This window comes from Schistocerca gregaria, unplaced genomic scaffold (assembly GCF_023897955.1).
Source record: "Schistocerca gregaria isolate iqSchGreg1 unplaced genomic scaffold, iqSchGreg1.2 ptg000008l, whole genome shotgun sequence".
Lineage (NCBI taxonomy): Eukaryota > Metazoa > Arthropoda > Insecta > Orthoptera > Acrididae > Schistocerca > Schistocerca gregaria.
The window spans coordinates 1815012-1836971 of record NW_026061700.1 but is presented as its reverse complement, the minus strand read 5'-3'; positions in this window follow the sequence as shown (position 1 = coordinate 1836971).

The window sequence follows — 21960 nt, the reverse complement described above, 5'->3', positions numbered from 1 at the left end:
TGGTCCATGACACAAACCCTGTAGGATTGTAAACTTCTGCATTAAAATATCTGTTCTGATTGATGAGGGAGTCATGTTTGCACAGCCACCACTAAGTTCGAGTCATTTTTCATAGATCATCTGTCCTAATGCCGCTCACTTCGATCAGAGATTTTCCCCCCACGAGTGGCAGCCCGCCGAAGCAAAGGTCACCTGGCACAGTAGCTGTTGCCCAGAGTCCCAGTACTCTGAAGTGGACAGGCACCTACTCCTTGGTTGACGTCTGGAGGACACAGCTCAGGCATCTGCAGTGCAACCCCTGTGTTATCAGGAGGCTTCCATTGAGAGGGTACAAGGCAACCTAACAATGATGGAGTGGCTACCATGCTGGATTTCTGGTACATAGTTAGATCCACTTGATTGGTAGGTGCAAAAGACAACAATGCACAGTGGAGAGATAATGCTCCACAGTAAGGCATCCTTCCCCAAATTGTCTGCATGTTGGTAAAATTTGGAAAGTGAATGTCAAGGCTGAAAAGGTGACCAGAATATCAGAAACCAAAGAATTTGAGGGGGAGATGTGATAAAAAAGGGAAAACAGCAAAAAAGAGTGAAATCTTCAAAAGCTGGAAGAATAGTCACAAGACTAAGATAAAAAGCTTAACCCAATAGGAGGAAACTCCCATTAGTCACTTTTTATGACAGGCAGGGAAAGGCCATGGCTGTGACACTGATTATCAGTGAACTGTATAACAGACCCCAATATTCACCTGTAGCTAGTGCCATTTGTGTTGTACAGTATCATGTTTGATATATGTGTTGAAATGATGATACATAGTAGCTTAGTAATCTTTGTGTATGTATCATGTGATTCAAAATCTATTGAGGTAATGCTTACAATAAATTGGTTATTCTATCATTTTCTCACAGTGATCTTCCTTTTGCCAATACTGAGTTCATTATGAACTGTAAATAAATTACTTTCAAAACAGCAAAAACCAAAAATTACATTAATTACCTTCATTCTTTCTCCAATTTTGTGTATACAGCTTCCAGAATCTTGGAATGCCATACTGAAATTTATTTTTTATCTCATTAGGGAAACCTGAAAATATAAATAAAGACATATCAATAATTATCATCAACACTGCAATCTTAACTATGCTGTAAAAGTGTTCTGCTTTGTACCAGACGGACACAAAAAGAATGAAAAGGTGACAAATACTTCAGATACATTAGCAAAACACGTAAAAGCTGGGTTTGTTAACGCCCTGTCACTGTCAGTGATATCTAGGATTGATCTGCATTCCTCATTCAGAATATGTGATGATTGTTTTGTTGTTTCAGCTGACAGATACATTTAGCAAAGATACATTTAGCAAAAGAAAGAGAGTTGTTGCAGACAAGATATCCACGAATTAGGTCAACGAGAACTCCATGCTAGTCAGCCCATTCACCATTTATGAAAGTTTGTTCGTAGCTGTACAAGTTCGAGTGGTCTGTATTAAATAAATGGATTAAGTAATAAGTGAACTGTTGACAAACCTTTCATTTAAAAAGCTACCCTTTGTGATTACTCCTCAACTGAAACAACAAAACAATTATCACATATGCTGTGTGGGGAATGCAGATTAATCCTAGATACCACTGACACTAACAGGGCATTAAGAAACCCAGCTTTTATATTATTATCATCATCATCACTCACTTTGTAACACTGACATTCATTTATTATTTACTTTTTAATCTTCCATACACATTTTGTTCCCTTGTTGGTTTGAATAAAGATTCCTGTTTTGTTAAGCTTTGTGCCATGTGTACTTAATTTTGAAATTCAACTTCCTGCCTACAATCTCTCATGAATGTTTTGTTTTCACTAGTGAAAGACAAAATTCAGTGGATGTTTGAGTAGAAAAATTAGAACTATCATTTTCATTCTAAAAAAGGATATGAAATTGTACAGTCCAATGAAACTGATTACTCCAGGTCCAGTAAGCCTGCAACAACATTGATTGGGTGGTGCTGGTTCTCCAGAAGTGTGTGTGTGTGTGTGTGTGTGTGTGTGTGTGTGTGTGTGTGTGTGTGTGTGTGTGTGTGTATGATGAGAGAAGGTGGAGAAGGAGAAAGAAGAAGAAACACTGTACTGGCACATAGCCTACAACTCTCCACTGACACCAACTGGACTACCAACTTTCAAGTCCCCATCTGACAAATGGCTCACCATCAACTATGTAGTCTGTCCTCACATTGTGAGACACTGTGAGAAGATCTGGTATTTAATCTGGGAAAAAGGTTGAAAAAATAGTGATCAGCATCTCTTGACATGTCTGGTGTCTGGAATTTCGTTGGCAGGATTAGAATTTTGTTCAGCGATGAGACCTGATTTGAAGTAAGCACAATGACCAGAGTGTCTTAGAGTACATTACAAGATACAAGATCTGGAAACACAGGGAGTATTGTCTGTGCATCAACATAGACTGATTCCATTATTTTGAGAAGACTTCTGTGAACAGACCAAGAATGAATGTCAGTCTGTAAGCCTCATCAGTCACCTTATTCTGTTATACTGTATAGTACCTTCAGGTAAATGGATCACACAAAATCATGCAAACAGTCACAATCTATGTGGGATACTGGTTAATCATTACAAAAATGTAACATTTAGAATCTGTCTATCCACATGGCCTATCATAGAGAAACTTATTGCATAATCCTCACTTGAGGCCACATGTGTTTCTTGTCAAATGTAACTGCCTGAAGCTCTACCGTTAACAATGTAGGAAAAAGACAGGCACATGACTGCCAACTCCAGCATGCCTTCACTCTGGCCTAAGATGCTGGAGTTGGCAGTCGTGTACATGAGGTGTGCTTGTTTGTGTACACTAATGATGTGTCTCTCTCTTACTGATAAAGGCTGTGGCCAAAACCTTTATTTAAGTGCCTTTCAATTGTGGCTGTCTGCAACTTATCATGTCTTGTTTACAGCAAGTAGCTATCTGTCTTTCCCAACACTATAAATATTCCACCATGGAGTTTCCATTGTTTAAGTTGGAGTATCATTTAAAACCACAAAATGTCTCACCTTTTATTTCAAAAAATAGGAAACCACTGCTTTTGCAAATTCCTTGGATCTCACGACATACACCTGCAAGTGACATTCTGTAGAAGCTTGGAGAACACGATAAAAACCAAAAACAGATTCTGCGCAATGGTTTGAAGACATTTAGGTGCACCCTTCCTGTTTATTTTAAGAGAAAATGGCCTTACACTCAAACTACATCCCAAATGGGCATATTTTTTCTGAAGAAAATTGTTTGAAAGGTATAGTTTTTGAAAGGATTTTGACAGCCACAGGATTCTATATAATACTGATAACCTATTTGTGATATTATTTTCAAATTTCTCTTTGTGAGTAACACTGCAAGTGATCAGAATGTATAAAAATACTTAGACATTATGTGAGTAGGCACAGTCCACTTAGACAGTTTTTGTGTCGTAAGCTCTAGTTGTGTAAGGCTGTTAACAATTTAGTTATACCCACTGGTTTCAGAAACACACATCAGATTATAGTTCTCCCTTCGCTGATTGGCCCTCCCTAAGTAGTTCATCAAAGCAATAAGAAACAATACTATGTTAGGTATGTACCACAACCAGCTACAGTTCGTCTCTCAACTTCTTGTGTGTTAATATTCACCACTAGTTCATACTGTGCATTGAGAGTGATTTTATCTTTTTCTTTTTGTAGTTTAAGGTTTTTTAAATAATAAAACTAAAAAGATCTCATCCTACTTGCAGCACAGCAAACATTAACCCAATCAAATGTAGCATTGAAAACCTGAGCAAGACCAGTACAACATGTGTACTGCACATAAAGATTGTTCACAAACAACTGCTATAACTTTGCAGTTCACTCCAATTGAAGTTGACATGTCTTGTATACAGGTTTCAGACAGTCTATTGCTGGATCAGATATCATACTCTCTCACTGAGGTACTGGTTATTAATTAATATGAGGAGAGCTTGTAATACCTCAGTCAGGATGAAGGACACACATTAGGGTTAATACCAATATCCTGATGTCACTATACGGTTGTCACTTTAGAATATTTTACTGTGTGTTGAATTTATTGGAAATTACAGTTGGTAGTGATTCATCTGTGACATAGGAGGAGCTATACAAGATTTATAACTGATAAAATGTAAACTGTTTCAAAGCCATGCAGCTAACCACAGGGTAACTGTCTCTAGGACCATATGGGCACTTCATGGAAAACAATTAAGATGAGCTGCTTGACAACTGCACTACTGACGACACAGTGAGGAGTCATAATCTCCTTACCTCCACACTGATATCATACGGGTAACATAGAGACAGACAGACAGAAAGACAAACCATGAAATAACAGTATCAACTTGAAAGCTTTGTCAGCTCATAATCAGCCTGTAGAATGGTCATGTTGATCCTTGGGGCTGAGATTTAGAAACACTTCTGCCTGGACTGAGAATACTTCGAACACAGCTCAGTCAAGGCTCAGCACTGCTCACATACCATTCTAAAACTGCAGGTCATTGCAGAATAGTGTATCACAAGCAGAGTTCCAGCATCCCTACTGTCTCACAAGTGCTCCTCTGATGTCAGTATTTCACCTACGAGAAAGAACAGTGTGGGAGAACTTGGGCAACAACTTTAAATCTGCAATTGTATTGAGCTCATCCCTCACTTGTATCTCACTACACTGTGTTCAGTTAGATAGCAATAAGCCATACCTTAATATTCTGCTGTTCATTTTGAGCATTCCATCTTGGTCCCATGAGCTGCTAGGAAAATAAGGGTACTCTCAGACAGTGCCCCGTGTGCCTAAGGAAGCCTTATAGTTTGTTAACATCAAGTATAGATTTAAATGTCAGGAAGTCATTTCTGAAAGTATTTGTATGGAGTGTAGCCATGTATGGAAGTGAATCATGGACGATAAATAGTTTGGACAAGAAGAGAATAGAAGCTTTCGAAATATGGTGCTACAGAAGAATGCTGAAGATTAGATGGGTAGATCCCATAACTAATGAGGAAGTATTAAATCAGATTGGGGAGAAGAGAAGTTTGTGGCACAACTTGACCAGAAGGAGGGATCGGTTGGTAGGACATGTTCTGAGGCATCAAGGGATCACCAATTTCGTATTGGAGGGCAGCGTGGAGGGTAAAAATCGTAGAGGGAGACCACGAGATGACTACACTAAGCAGATTCAGAAGGATGTAGGTTGCAGTAGGTACTGGGAGATGAAGAAGTTTGCACAGTACAGAGTAGCATGGAGAGCTGCATCAAACCAGTCTCAGGACTGAAGACCACAACAACCACAACAACAACAACAACAGCAACAGAGTTGAACATGATAGGACCCGGGAAATCTTCAAGGATAGAATGTATGAGTTGCCAGAATATTGCCGGGCTGACAGAGATTCTAGGAACCCATAATAGGTCATTCTTAATCCGTGGTCAAGGCAACATCAAAGGGGGCCAAATGTGGGGGGGGGGGGGGGGGGGGGTGGGGGGGGGGGTGGAGTGAGGAAATAGACAGGGCATTTTCCAGTGAGTGGAGATGAAAATCCTGACAGAGAGAAGTGAGATGCATTCCAAATGGCAGTCCCACCCAAGGGCAGGGAGCAGGAGGGAGACATCCCTAGTTTTTGAAGAAGATGGGATACAAGGGATGGTCAGGGAATCATCAAAAGGCTATTGCATAAGAAATCAGGAGTTGTCTCTGTCACACTTGTAGAGAGGGAATCCCCATTTCTGTGAGGTGACTGTCTAAAGGACTAGCGCAAAATGCACCGACAGCCAGATGTTCCGCATAATGGTGAACAGGGTCGAACAGTTTCAGAATGGAAGGAACCACTGGGCCATGACCCTGACAACCATAATCTAGTGTGCACAAAATCAGAGTATAGAAAATATGAAGAAGAGAAGCATGGTCTGCATCCAAGGATGTGTGGGCTAGGAGCAGAGAGCAATCAGCTACCACATGCACAGAGTCTTCAGCTGCAGAATATGGGGCAGAAACATTAGCCTTTTATCATAAATATGACCTGAGGAACAATACTGTGCTACAAAATCAAGGAATTGGTTGCCTAAATAAGGTCCCAGATCTGTTTATACTGAGGGTCAGCAACAAAAATGCCTAACCCACCCCACATTTTGTAGTGGGAAAACTGGAAGCTGTTGGGGAGAGCCCATGCAGAGGCTAGTTGGATGGAACCTCAGAGCTGACAGTCAGCAGACACTACTCCATGGGGGCTGCACCAGAAGCAAAATTCATTGACTTGTGACACCAGGTCAACCAGGGGCACAATAGTGCTTACGAACCCAATGATGGCAGTGAAAAAGAGTGTGCCACTGACCACAGAATCCTGGGGGATGCCATTCTACTGGATCTGAGGGTTGCTGAATGAAGTGTCACCTCAGGCTCTGAAGAGCTGGTGGAATAAAAACTCTTGGATAAAAATAGCAAAGGTGCCACAAAAGCTCCACTCGTGGAGGGTAACTAAAATGTGATGGTTCTGAGCCACACAGTACACCTTAAGTAGGTCAAAGAAGACATCATTTAGTACAAGCCTGTTGGATTTCTGTTTCCAATCTGACTGATATGGGGACAAAAGGCTTCAAGATTTGAAACACAACATAATCAGAAGCTAATCATCGTCTTGAGCAATTTACAAAGCATTTTGTCAGGCTAATCTGGTGATAACTGACAAGAGACACTGGGTTCGTCCTACGTTTAAGGACTTATGATAACTATGCTGTCTTGGCATTGTGAAGGAATGACACCCATGAGACAAATACAGTTCAAGACCCTGAGTAAATGATGCCTCTCGGTAATGACCAAGTGTTTGACAATCTGGTTCTGGTTGGAATCCAAGTGTGGGGGTCGTGTCATGTAAAGATGTAAAAACTTGCAAGAATTCTCATTCAGTGAAGGGGCCATTGTAGGATTCAGCTTCTTCAAAGCTGAAGCATAAGGTGGTTCCTTCAGCTCAGTGCTTCTGCCAGAGGAAGGTAGCAAGATAGGAAGAGGACGCGGATGCTGTCAAAGTGTGTTGCGAGCTATACTGCATGCACCAATGGATCAGTATACAGAGCACCCTGGAGGTTGGTTGGGTGTGGGATTGAAGGGACCAGACTGCTAAGGTCATCGGTCCCTTGTTCCACGATAAAATCACACGAAATAAAAACTGTCAGTCGTTGAAAACGAAGAACTGAGAGAAGGGACGACACAATACAAGAAAGGCAGACAAAGACCAGACAAACGGAACTAAAATCGCACCGAGTGTGAAGGTGGTTGGCCGACCATGAAAATAAGGAAAAGCCAACCACCAAATGACATTAAAACCCACAGTTTAAAACCACAGGGCAAAGGCCCAAGTCAATACAGGAAATAAAAGGACAAACACTCAAATCATACGATAAAAACCCCCTGCCCGAATAAAACTCAACACGAGGTCCGCCATAGCATCGTCATCACATAAAAGGGCAGGGAGGGTATCAGGCAGCGCAAACGTCTGCCTGAGTCCTGTTAAAAGCGGGCAGTCCACCAAAATGTGGACCACCGTCAGAGCTGCCCCGCAGCGACCTAGCGGTGGGTCCTCCCGGCGCAACAAATGGCCGTGCGTCAGTCACGTGTGGCCAACGCGCAGCCGGCAGAGGACGACAGAGTCCTTCCGAGAGGCCCGCATGGAGGAGCGCCACACACGGGTCGTCTCCTTCACCGCCCGAAGTTTGTTGGGCGTGGGCAGGGTGCGCCACTCGTCACCCCAGGCACCAAGCACTTTCTGGCGCAAAAGCGACAGGAGATCACACTCCATAAGGCCGAGTTCCAGAGCCGGTGAACTCACTGCCTGTTTAGCCAGCGTGTCAACCCGCTCATTGCCCGGGATGCCGACATGACCTGGGGTCCAAACAAAGACCACGGAGCGGCCGCAACGGGCAAGAGCATGGAGCGACTCGTGGATGGCCATCACCAGACGGGAACGAGGAAAGCACTGGTCTAGAGCTCGTAAACCACTCAGGGAGTCACTACAGATGACAAAGGACTCACCTGAGCGGGAGCGGATATACTCTAGGGCGCGATAGATGGCAACCAACTCGGCAGTGTATACACTGTTCCCGGGTGCCAGCGACCATTGCTCACAATGATCCTCTAGAGTAAGAGCGTAACCAGTGCGACCAGAGACCATCGAACCGTCGGTATAGGTCACGGCAGATCCGGGAAACTCAGCAAGGAGAGCAACAAAGCGGCGGCGGAGGGCCGGAGGAGGGACCGAGTCTTTCGGACCCTGTGCCAAATCCAGCCGAATGCATGGTCGGCGCACACACCAAGGGGGCAGACGGAGATTGGCCCGGAAAACAGGCGGGAGAGGAAAAAACTCAATCCCACACAGTAGAGCCCGGATGCGAACCGCGATCGTACACCCTGACCGGGGCCGCCTGTCTGGAAGATGGACGATCGAGTGCGGGAACAGGAGACGGTAGTTGGGATGCCCTGGCAAGCTACAAACGTGGGCAGCATAAGCGGCCAGAAGTCGGTCGCGCCGGATCCGCAATGGAGGAACACCAGCCTCCACAAGTAAGCTGTCAACAGAGCTTGTCCGAAATGCTCCTGTGGCGAGTCGGATCCTGCAGTGATGGATGGGATCCAGCAATTGCAACGCTGATGGCGACGCCGAACCATAAGCCACACACCCATAATCAAGGCGGGACTGGATCAGCGCTTGATACAGCCGGAGAAGGGTGGACCGATCGGCACCCCATCCGGTGTGGCTAAGGCAACGGAGAGCGTTTAAATGCCGCCAGCATGTTTGTTTAAGCTGCCTAATATGAGGCAGCCAAGTCAACCGGGCATCAAATACCAGTCCCAAGAACCGATGCGTCTCTACCACAGCAAGAGGTTCACCGTCAAGGTAAAGGCGTGGCTCAGGGTGAACCGTGCGACGCTGGCAGAAATGCACAACGCAGGTCTTAGCGGCCGAAAACTGGAAGCCGTGCGCTACAGCCCACGACTGCGCCTTGCGGATAGCGCCCTGCAGCTGGCGCTCAGCAACTGCAATGCTAGCGGAGCTGTAGTAGAGGCAGAAATCGTCTGCATACAACGAAGCTGCGACGGACGATCCCACCGCCTCAGCGAGCCCATTGATCGCAATTAAAAACAGGGAGACACTGAGGACAGACCCCTGTGGGACCCCGTTCTCCTGGACCCGGGAGGAACTATGGGACGCAGCAACTTGCACGCGGAAGGAACGAGACGACAGAAAATTCTGAATAAAAATCGGGAGCGGGCCCCTAAGACCCCACCCATGAAGTGTGGCCAGGATGTGATATCGCCAAGTCGTATCGTACGCCTTCCGCATGTCGAAGAAGACAGCAACCAGATGTTGGCGGCGTGCAAAGGCTGTACGGATGGCAGACTCTAGGGAGACCAGATTATCGACGGCAGAGCGGCCTTTGCGGAACCCACCATGAGACGGAGCCAGAAGGCCTCGAGACTCGAGGAGCCAACTCAACCTCCGGCTCACCATACGTTCTAGCAACTTGCAAAGAACGTTGGTGAGGCTTATGGGGCGGTAGCTGTCCACCTCCAGCGGGTTCTTGCCAGGTTTCAACACGGGGAGGACGATGCTTTCTCGCCATTGAGACGGGAACACACCCTCAACCCAGATGCGGTTGAAAACATCTAGGAGGCGTCGCTTGCAATTCACAGAGAGGTGTTTCAGCATCTGGCTGTGGATGCGGTCTGGCCCAGGAGCCGTATCAGGGCAAGCAGATAGGGCACTCTGGAATTCCCAGTCGCTGAAAGGAGCATTGTACGACTCCGCATGGCGCATGTGAAAGGAAAGCCTCCAACTTTCCAACCGCTCTTTCCGGGAGCGGAAGGCCAGTGGGTAATTCGTAGATGCGGAACACTGAGCAAAATGCGCTGCTAACCGGTCCGCAATCGTGTCGGAGTCAGTACACACCACTCCATTCAGCGAAAGCCCAGGGACAGAGACAGGCGGCCGATAGCCATGGAGTCGCCTAATCTTAGCCCAAACCTGCGATGCAGAGGTACGGACGCCAATGGTGGAAACATACCGTTCCCAGCACTCCTGCTTCCGTTGGCGAATAAGGCGTCGGGCACGGGCACGGAGCTGTTTAAAAACGATGAGGTTCTCCAAGGACGGGTGCCGCTTATGGCGTTGAAGAGCCCGCCGGCGATCTCTAATCGCCTCTGCGATCTCGGGCGCCCACCAAGGCACAGTCCTCCTCCGAGGGGACCCGGATGAACAGGGAATCGCAGATGCCGCCGCAGAAACGATGCCGGTGGTGACCGACTGAACCACCGCATCAATGGTGTCAGGGGAAGGAGGTGCGATAGTGGCGAGAGAGGAGAACAAGCCCCAATCAGCCTTATTCAGAGTCCATCTGGAGGGCGTTCAGAAGAGTGACGCTGTGGTAGTGACAGAAAGATGGGGAAATGGTCACTACCACATAAGTCGTCATGGACACTCCAGTGGATGGATGGTGAAAGTCCGGGGCTGCAGATAGAAAGGTCGATGGCCGAAAATGTGCCATGGACGACGCTGAAATGTGTCGGCTCTCCCGTGTTTAAGAGGCAGAGGTCAAGCTGTGAGAGAAGAGTCTCGACATCTCTACCCCGGCCAGTAATCGCGGCGCTACCCCACAGGGGGTTATGGGCGTTAAAGTCGCCCAGTAACACAAAAGGAGGAGGCAGTTGTGCTATCAATGCAGCCAACACATGACGCGAGACATCACCATCTGGCGGAAGATACAAACTGCAGACAGTAATAGGCTGAGGCGTCCACATCCTTACAGCGACAGCCTCTAAAGGCGTGTGAAGAGGTACACATTCGCTGTAGACAGAGTTAAGGATGTAGACGCAGACTCCACCAGATACCCTCTCATAAGCTGCCCGGTTCTTGTAATAACCCCGATACCCACGTAGGGCAGGGGTCCGCATTGCCGGAAACCAAGTTTCCTGTAGGGCAATGCAGAGGAAAGGGTGACTGCTGATGAGTTGGCGAAGCTCAGCAAGGTGGTGGAAAAAAGCGCTGCAGTTCCACTGGAGTATTGCTTTGTCCATGTCCGAAAAAGGCGTGAAGGGGCCGAGGAGGCAGATCACGCCACTGGGTCACCTGCTGCCACCGATGGAGGACCAGTACAATCTGCTTCCATGGCGTCTGAGGGTCCGGCGAGATCCAGGTCCTCAGCGGACGCCCGGATCTCCACCTTATCCCCGGACGCAGAGCCTGTAGGGAGCAGTGGGGTGGATGCCACCACGTGGTCCTTGGCCTTAGACGTCTTCTTCTTCGTCTTGTCTCTCTGGTCCTTGGGTTTCATTGGCTGGGAGGGCTCCAGCGAGTCAGTCTCCGGGACGGAGGAGGAGCGGGAAGCCCTGCGATCAGCCGCTGGTCTGCTTTTCTTCCATTGGCTGACGTCACCCTTCCCAGAGGCGGAAACCTGGGAAGGAAGGGACCCAAGGGACCCTTTCCGTGCTATTCGAGCAGGGGAAGTTTGAGGCTTCCCCAGCTTAGAAGTGGGGACTGATGTCCCCGATGGTTGGGGGGTTGCTGCTCCTGAGGCAGGTAGTGCAGGAGCAGCAGGGAGTGAAGTGCCCCCCACCATCAAGGGGGCAGGCGTAGCATTCCGGCTCTGAGAAGTGGCAGTCTGAGGGAGAGCTAATGGGGCCATAACAGTAGTAGCCGCGGCGTAAGAGGCAGGCATTCGAACAGGATGTAGGCGTTCGAACTTCTGCCTGGCCTCAGTGTATGTCAGGCGGTCCAGGGTCTTATACTCCATGATTTTGCGCTCTTTCTGGTAGATCCTGCAGTCCGGCGAGCAAGGTGAGTGGTGCTCTCCGCAGTTTACACAGATGGGAGGCGGAGCACATGGAGTATCGGGATGTGATGGGCGTCCACAATCTCGACATGTGAGGCCGGAAGTACAGCGGGAAGACATATGCCCGAACTTCCAGCACTTAAAGCACTTCATCGGGGGAGGGATATATGGCTTGACGTCACAACGATAGACCATCACCTTGACCTTCTCAGGTAAAGCATCACCCTCGAAGGCCAAGATGAAGGCACCGGTGGCAACCTGCTTATCCCTTGGACCATGATGTACGCGCCGGACGAAGTGAACACCTCGCCGCTCTAAATTGGCGCGAAGCTCGTCATCGGACTGCAATAGAAGGTCCCGATGGAATATTATGCCCTGGACCATATTAAGACTCTTATGGGGCGTGATTTGAACCGGAACATCCCCCAGCTTGTTACAATCGAGTAACCGGTGGGACTGGGCGGAGGACGCCGATTTGATCAAAACCGAGCCCGAGCGCATTTTGGACAAGCCCTCCACCTCCCCGAACTTGTCCTCTAAGTGCTCGACGAAGAACTGAGGCTTCATGGATGTAAAGGATTCTCCATCAGCTCTCGTACACACCAGGTAGCGGGGCGAGTATGGTTCGCTGGCATCCTTAGTCTTTCGTTCCTCCCATGGTGTAGCCAGGGAGGGGAACGATTTGGGGTCATATGTAGTTGCGTTGTATTGAGCCCTGGAACGCTTAGAGACTGCTGGCGGCTGGCCACCAGCAAGAGATGATGTACCACGCTTCATTGCGGGTCATCCGCCCTGATGCCACCTACTCTGACCAAGGGCCCTCCCCATGGGCGCCACCCAGCCTCAGCAACGACCACCTGGCAGGATGGCCATTGCCGGGAGTCCCAATGCCCCAAGGAGATAGGCATCTACTCCTTGGCATACGTGGGGAGTTAACGGCACTGGCATCAGCAGAGCGATCCCTGTGTAGTCAGGGGGCTACAACCAACAGGGTACATGGCGGCCCCACCACAACGGACTGGCTACCGTGCTGGATTTCAGGTGATGTAGTCCAATATCGTCATTGGCGCATAAAGCGGCACAGCATAGCAGACTGCAAGAAACCGCACCCAAGAACAAATCCACGCCCAAGAGATGGTAGGTGAGCGGGACTGCTAAGCGATGACGACAAACCTGGCTAGAGATGGTAATGCTTGATGGACACATCGCTCCTTGTAAGGTGCCCTTCCCCAATCGGCTCGCTCTTCGGAAAATTTAGAAGGATGGAGGTCAAACCCGTTAGGGGACCATCTCACAAGGCCAAAACGTTTGAGACTCCTTTTAGTCGCCTCTTACGACAGGCAGGAATACCGTGGGCCTATTCTTACCCCCAAACCCACAGGGGGCGCACCCTGGAGGATATGAACTTTCGAAATCGATTGTTGCTAGCAGCCCAGATGGCTACAGAGGTTCAACAAAATCTGCAATTAAGTGGCGCACGACCCCAGGGAGGAAACATAGCACTCCCAGCATTCCTTTTTACTCTTCTTAATAAGGTAGTGTGCCTTAGCACAGATATGCTTATGAGTGATCAATTTGTTCTGTGATGGATGTCATTTAAATTGTTGCAGCACCCGTCGGCAGTCCCAGATAGCAACTGTCACATCCTCGGACCACCACGGTACCACCTGCCAATGAGGGGGACCTGTGGATAGATCGATAGTAGAGATATCTTGCATGACCACATCAATGTAACCTGAGAGAGATGTGTCAAAGTGCACAGCAGATGTATGTAAAGGCTAAGTGGGTCTGTGGAATGCCCAACATGGGGCACTGAATCCTGATGGCAGTAGGGGAATGACAGAATGATTGGAAAGTGGTCACTGTCACCAAGATCACCATGTGGTGATCAATGCACAGAAGCCATGACAGCAGGATAGGAGATCATGAGCTTGATAGCAGAAAAGTTGCCACGAGGGTCAGTGAATTGGGAAGGGGACCAAGAGACAAATCAAAGTCAGTAATAAGTTGGTCAATTAGAAGACACCTACCCTTGAAAGTAACACAGCTCCAAAGAGGCTGCTGTGCATTGGGGTCTCCAAGGAGGTGGTATGGGTGGCATGAGTTGCTGTATTAAGGTATGCAGGTCAACATAAGGAAGTGCCTTCCTGGTGGGACGTAGACACAAATAATAGGATTGCAGGTGTCTTTTGTGCTTATACCACTATTTCTTCCAGTATGGTACAAAGGGGGTTTCAGTCAAAATGACATGGGTGCAAACTAAATTGCATACCCCCTCCAAACATTATCATTGGGGCTAGCACTGTTTCATTAGAGAAGTGACAGCAATTGAGGCAGCCAGAAACATTTGTGCTGTATACAAGGATAATGCCACTGGGATGAGCAACGCAACAAAATGATTTTCTCATTTTGAGGAGGATTGTTTTGACATTAGTGACGCTCTAAGCACACATTAGTGACTCTCTATGTTCAGGAAGACATTCTAATTCTGATGAAGATCATTTACACATTTACGCATTAATCCAAGATGATCCATGTCTGTGTACTGAATAACTGGCAAATGTGATGAATTGCGATCAATTCACCATCGTGCAACATCTGCAAGCAATGGGGAATGGTTGATAATGAATAAATGTTGGAAAGTGGTCATCACAGAAGGGCATTTCTAAAAGAGCAAGAGAGAAAACAGAATAAGAGGAAAGAAGCTGTTGTATTTCCAGTAGACGACAGTAATATCTCTTGCAGTTCTGACAGATTATCATGTGCAAGAGTCCAAGTTAGACATAAGGAAGCCGAAGGGAGGTCACAGCACCAGGTCAAAGATCATCACTGACAGGGATGGGGTGACATCCATAGGTAAGATGTCAGATTCAGTTTGCTAAGGGGGTGACAGCACTTGGTTTAGAGGGGAGGGAGTGGCAGGAGGGGGTCTTTTACAAGACTTAAGGGGTCTTCTTTTTCTCTTTCAAAGATTGAGTAGTGCAGGGCACAAAGGGAGAGCAAGCTTTTGCAAGATCCAGAACTGAAAAAGAGCAGGCGACCTTGGAATGCACACATGGTGCGTCCAGAGTCCAAGTTGTGACAGCAGGGCAGCCTTCCGAGGAGAGGTGAGGACAGTACCGTATTTCCCCGCTGGGAGCAGCGTGGGCTTCCTACTTGCAAATAGCTTGTGAGCAGCCGAGGTGGACACTTTCTCTTTGACCCGAATTTCTTGTATACAGCGTTCTTCCTTGTAGATGGGACAGTCGCGGGAGGACATGGTCACCCTGAGAGTTCACACAACGAGGAGAGGGAGGTGGACGGTAACCCTCATTGGCATCCCTGCCACAAGTGACACATTTAGTCGCATTGGAACAAGACTGGCGAGTGTGATTAAAATGCGGACACTGGTAGCAGCGCATATGTGTCGGGACATAGGTGCAAACAGAAATAACCTCGTAGCCCGTTTTGATGCGTGATGGCAGCTGAACACTATCAAATGTCAAGAAAAGTGTCCGGGTTGGTACAAGGTCATTGTTGACCTTTTCCATGAACCTATGGACAGCCGTCACGCCCTGCTCAGCGAGGAAATACTGAATCTCCTTGTCAGTCAATCCATCGAGTGATCTAGTGTATACCACACCATGAGATGATTTTAAAGTGCGGTGAGCCTCCCCCCGGACAGGGAACGTGTATTGGAGTGTGGCCCAAAGCAGTTTTTGTGCCTGAAAGGCTCTCAGTTTCTAGTAACAAGGTACAGTTACGCAACCTGGTACAAGACTTGACCGATCCGGCTATGCCATCTACACCCTTCTGGATAATGAAACGATTGACAGAGGAAAAATCTTTTCCGCCCTCAGATCGAGAAACTATGAGGAACTGTGCGGCAGGCCGTAGTACTTTTGTCAATGCTGGCTGGTCAAGTTTCCGTTTTTGGGCAGAAGTCGAGAGGGAAGAAGAAGAGAAATCCATTGCGGAAGAGTCCCCCATGATTGCCAGCATCTCCGATGGCGTGCTCCTTCCTTGTGGGGACCCTCTCACAGGGCACTCCCGCCTTAGGTGATTGTTCACACCTCAGGTCACAGCTCCTGAGAAATTGACGGAGGGACCAATCGGCGTGGTCGGAAGGTGTCAGCTCAGGCAATCACCCCTCCCTGGGCCTGGCCTTTACCAGGGGGACGTGCGTGCCTTACTTGTCTACCCAGGGCAGGGAATTACACGTTACCCCGTCACAGGCTATGCATGCAAACGCATGGGTCAGCCTTCAGGCACGCACAGGGAGGAAGGAAGAGGAGGAAAAAGAAAGGAGAGAGGGAAAGAAAGGACAGACTGTCTCACGCCGTCACAGACCACAGAAGGCGCGGAGACAAAAGGCGCGGAGACAAAAGGCGCGGAGACAAAAGGCGCGGAGACAAAAGGCGCGGAGACAAAAGGCGCGGAGACAAAAGGCGCGGAGACAAAAGGCGACACACACACACACACACCTCAAGTCACAGCTCCTGAGAAATTGACGGAGGGACCAATCGGCGTGGTCAGAAGGTGTCAGCTCAGGCAATCACCCCTCCCTGGGCCTGGCCTTTACCAGGGGGACGTGCGTGCCTTACTTGTCTACCCAGGGCAGGGAATTACACGTTACCCCGTCACAGGCTATGCATGCAAACGCATGGGTCAGCCTTCAGGCACGCACAGGGAGGAAGGAAGAGGAGGAAAAAGAAAGGAGAGAGGGAAAGAAAGGACAGACTGTCTCACGCCATCACAGACCACAGAAGGCACGGAGACAAAAGGCGCGCAGACAAAAGGCGCGGAGACAAAAGGCGACACACACACACACACACACACACACACACACACACACACACACACACACACACACACACACACACACACACACCCCTCACAGGTGGCAGGATACACAGCTTCACATCACATAGGTAACACATAACCTTGAGCTTCTCTGGCAGTGTATCTCCCTCGAAAGCCCGAGTAGAGGTACTAGAATTTATGTGGTCATCTTTATGGCCCTCTACAAATGTCAAACTAAATGAATGCCATGTTATTCCAGGTTGCATGGTGTACCTCGTCACTTTGTAGGATAAAATCGCTCTCTGGACCATTTTCAGAGATTGGTAAGTGGTAATTGACACCGCTTATCACCAGGGCGATCACCAGCACTAACGGCTGCAGAATGGGCAGCAGAAGTAGTTTTGATGAACAGTATGCCCTACTGCTTATTACTGATGGAGTCCACTTCATCAAACTTGTCCACGAAATACTCCACAAAAATCAGTGCCTTAGTGTTTGTGAATGTGTCCCTACCCATCCTAGTACAAATAGATAGATCAATACCCGTTCCGGGTGTCATCCCGAGGCCCTCTTCCCTGTGTGTAGCCAGGGAAGGGAAGGGTGCAGGGTCATAAAAATCAGCGTTCAATGATCAGTCACCACTCAAAGTGATGGCCACTTGAGAAGGGCCAGATATCAGCAGCTCGATATGCTTTTTTCACCGATCATCTGCCTCTATACCACCCACTCATATCGGGGGCTCTGCCCGTGGCCACCACCCAACCACAGAAATAGCAAGGTCTCTAGCACAGAAGTCATTGCTGATACTTCCAATGCTCCAGTATGACAAGCAACCACTCCTTGGTGCACACAAAGGGATGAAACAGCGCAGCTATCAGTAGTGTGTTCCCTATGTCGTCAGGGGGCTCAGCCAGAAGGGGGACTCGCTCTCACCGAACCTGCTGCCACATAGGCTTGCGAGTTGTAACAAACAACATATTCCCATTCTTGGACCCTTTTCTGCACCTGTGACACACAATGCTATGGTTTGTTCATTAACATTTCTAGCTGTGGACAATGCTTACACTGAAAAAAATTTTTGCTTTTGACACTTTCGAACTGTATGGATTCTCCATCCATGGTGAACTGCATTTAGTTCCAGATACTGTTCCATACCAATAGTTAGACGCTCACTGTGTCAAATTTTGTGATCTGTATTCTCCAGAACTGGATTGTGGAACATAATTTCAAGCTAGTATTACAATAATACAGTATGCCGATCCTCATTTTTTTCTGCTTCCACCTGGTACTTGTAACTTTATGTGGTTAAATAAAAGCAAAATTAGATAACCTTCAATTCCTTAATGGTATTAGACCTCTTTCTTTGAGTGAATGATCAGCACCACTAAGGATAGTATAAAAGCATGCTGGTAAATTACACCTCAGTGATGACTTAAAAAAAAAAGAAGAAGCTATTATTGCTTATTGCACAGTCATCAATACCCACCCCTTGCTGTACCCTGGCGAGCTGTTAGCAAAATTATTGGAAGCCTTATTTTTGAAAGCAGTGGCACATTTACCGCTGCTACTTGACAAGTAATCTAAACATCTTCCACTTGTCTCTAGCCCATTGGGCATTTTATAAATACCGGTCTGTGCCTTTTGGTGTAGCAAGCACACCAGCTAGTTTCCAATGCATTTTTCAGCAACTTATTGCATTAGTGCCAGACTGCCTCAACTATTTAGATGACATAGTAGCGTCTGGTGCCTCTTCAGAGGGACATTTGCAGAAATTTCATGCTCCATTTTCTGTTTTACAGTCTGAAAGATAAAAGTGCAATCTGGACAAGACACAGCTTTTTCAGCCAGCCGTTATCCCAGAATGAAATTTTCACTCTGTAGTGGAGTTTATTTGGAGTTTCAAATGTCATGAGCTGGAATTCAACCATTTCACCCGCACATTGATGCTATTGCTGCACTGCCACATCCCACATCCCTTGAGGAATTGCAGGCATTTTTAAGCAAAACCGTGTACTATCCCAAATCGATACAGGACACTGCTAATGTGACACAACCATTGTGTCCATTATTACTTAATGATGTTCCTTTCCACTAATGCCTGGCTTGTGACTTGGCATCAAAGTTTATTAAATTTAAGCTGCAGTCAGCTCCTCGTTTGGTCACTTTTCAGCAGGGCTAGCCACTTTCATTTGTGACACACACATCTCAGTTCTGACTCTGCACCACCCTTGTTCACAAGTATGGAGACAGATCGGAATGCCATATCGCATATGTCTCTGCTTCCATAAATTCAGCATAACAAGCATGACAGTTTTCTTCTCAGACAGACAAAGAGGTTTTTGAAATCATGTATGCTCGAAATTATTTCATATTTTTCTATACGATTTTTAGTTTCACCCAATTACAGACCAAAAGCCACTATTGTCTCTTTTTAACCCTTTGGCATCCTTTTCAGAAAAGCCACACATAGCTTTCAGCAGTGGGCTCTTTTCCTATTGTGATTCAATTATGAGATTCAGTACTACCTTATGGTGCATCATGCTAATAGTGGTGTCTTATTGCAGTTGCCATTTGGTATGGATCCAGACATTGGTAAATAGGAATTACCCTGTTTTCATATAGCCATGGAAGATCAAAATGTTACTGATGGTTCCCCTACTACTACTAGCACTAAATTTGCAGCCATGGTAGCTACTAATCCTGTGTTAAGCAAAGCTGTTTCTTTTGTGCAACATGAGTGGCCAGACAAGCCTCTTGGGCAGTGCTTCTGATCCTTTAAGATATAATTTTGCATTACAAATCCATCTTTCTGTTTGGTATGGAGTGCTGATGTTGGCTACAGAGAACACTGCTCCCAGGTTGTAGCATCCTCCATCCTTCAGTGTGAGGTTATGTGTTTATTGCATGTATATCACTAAAGTGTATCATGTACAAAAGCATTAGCAAATAGGCATTTTTTTGGCTAGGCACTGATGGGGAATTGGTGCGAGTGTAATGGCCCATACACAGTGGGCCATCCGTCAGGAGGCTGAGCATGCTTCCCTGTCACCATGGCCAGATCCACAAAACACTTGGGGAAAAAAAATTGTGTAAATTTTCCAGGATCTTTCATAAATTTCTGGGTTTCCATATGTGGTGCATTGTCCATCTACTTCTCCAGTGCAATAATTTCAGCTTTATCCAATATTTCTGCAATGAAAGGCCTTCCATATCACTTACAGACAATGTTCCTCAGTTCACACCTGAGAAACTTTAAGATATTTGTATAAAAGTGGTGTTCGACATGTTGCAGCTCCTCCTTTCCATGCTCAATCAAATGGGGAATCAGAACAATTAGTACAAACATTTGAGATTCATACAAACAAATGTGTTTGGGGCATGCCAGGAGCTCTCGACTAGTTCCTCGGTTCTTATAGGTCCACCCCCAACTGTGATAACAGTGTGCCAGAGTTGTCGCATAGTCGTCAGCCTAAGACTCTGTGACATTTGCTTTGGCTAATGCCAGGCCATCCACCAGTAATAGTGCCACAAAACTTCTGACTCGGCAAGGCTGTTTGGGATCACAGGTTCGGCCTTCGGCCATAACGGGTGTCAGAGGTAATCGGAATGCCTGTGACCCACAACTCTGCACTATCCATCCAGTCAAGGGGCGGGCAACGTGACAAGTAGACCAGTTACATCACCACATCGCAGCTGCACAACTGTACCACCCCCACATCCTCCGTCTGCCCAGTTGGCTGCTACTCTGTGGCTGGGGCCCTCACCTCTCTGTCACTACTGCCAATGTTATCACAATTGTCCCATCTGTTGTGGGTGTCCCTTAACCTGTCAGAGGCTGTCAAAGCTGACACCAATGCTGCTGCCACATCCGTCACAGACAGTGCTGCCTGCTGCAATGCCTCCACTGCCGTCTCCTTTCCTGTGGCTGAACTCTAATGTGGAGCCATCAACACTGGTCTTATAATTCAGCCTCTCACAGGGGTGTGAGCACCGCTCTCATTTGTGGTCTCACCACTTCCCACCCTACATGCTGATGGCAGTGTATCACAATTTGAAGACCTACGATGACCATAAAAGATACTGATGTGAAAACACTGTTCATTTCATTGTGAAGGAAGAGGTGTGCTGTAACTATGAACTTTGTGTGTACATCGTTTCGTAGTTTGCGTGTGAAGTTTGTGTTTGATTCTGCCATTAGAGACCATGTGGCATGCTAATATGACACCAGTTGCCTGTCAACTGTACCCCCTGTAGGAACTAGTGAATACACAGGCCAAAGCACCGGTCTTTCGTGGCCACTTGTGCATTGCTAATTCTACTGCACTTTGTCTTCCTAGTGTGTGTACTGTTTGAGCATAAAATTATTGTTCTCAGATTACAACAACTAAGTCTCATCACTTGTCTTAATTTTTTGAAAAAACAAATGCCCTCATTTTGCATTTCAATCATCTCATAAAAGCGTCCAAGCACCATAGTTTTTGCTTGGAAACAAGGTTTGTGGGACAATTTTTGCACACACCTTTCTCTTTTTAATACGATTCTGGAGAACCTATTACAAACACAGTTTAGGGATATTGCTAGACTGATTTGTGACAACAACAATGCTGATGAGATGTGACCACACTTCCCACTGTTCAACACAGCCTGCTCACAACTGACTGGTCAGATGCACATCTATTGTTGAATGTTGTTAGTTCAAGCTGCCACCCTAATACTCCACTGATGATACTAATTTACCAGCAATAAAATCAGTTTCTGTAGTTTTTGGATGAATGGTGTACTTAACTATTTCAAGTACAAGTGCAATATGAATATTTTTTATGCTCACACAAGGTAAAAATATTGTAGTCAAATTGGAGGTAATTATAAATAATTACACTCAAGATATTTTTGCATTAAACTAACCATTGTGTTATTCACTTATGTTAGATGATAAATTGAAGCAGATTCAACCACCAAACAATAATACTGTTGTCTTGAGAATGGTGGTGTGGCTCCACCTGCAGTTTCACTCAAGACAGTTCATAACTAACGAAAACATTAAAAGCCTATAAGAGACAGTCTTGCACAGTCCTGGATGAAAGGTTTGTCAAATACGTAAATAAATAAAAACCAAACTTTTCCTCTTATAAATGTTACTATATGAAACAAATTATTGTAAAAAGTATTTTATCAACATTCTTTTTTCCCCTACATAACAATCTTAACATTTTAAATATATTGCAAACTCATTATCCCCATTGTGACACATAGGAAACACACAGATCTTTTAACAGAAGTGTTCACATGTACAGCAATGACAGGTGCCTTTTTTATT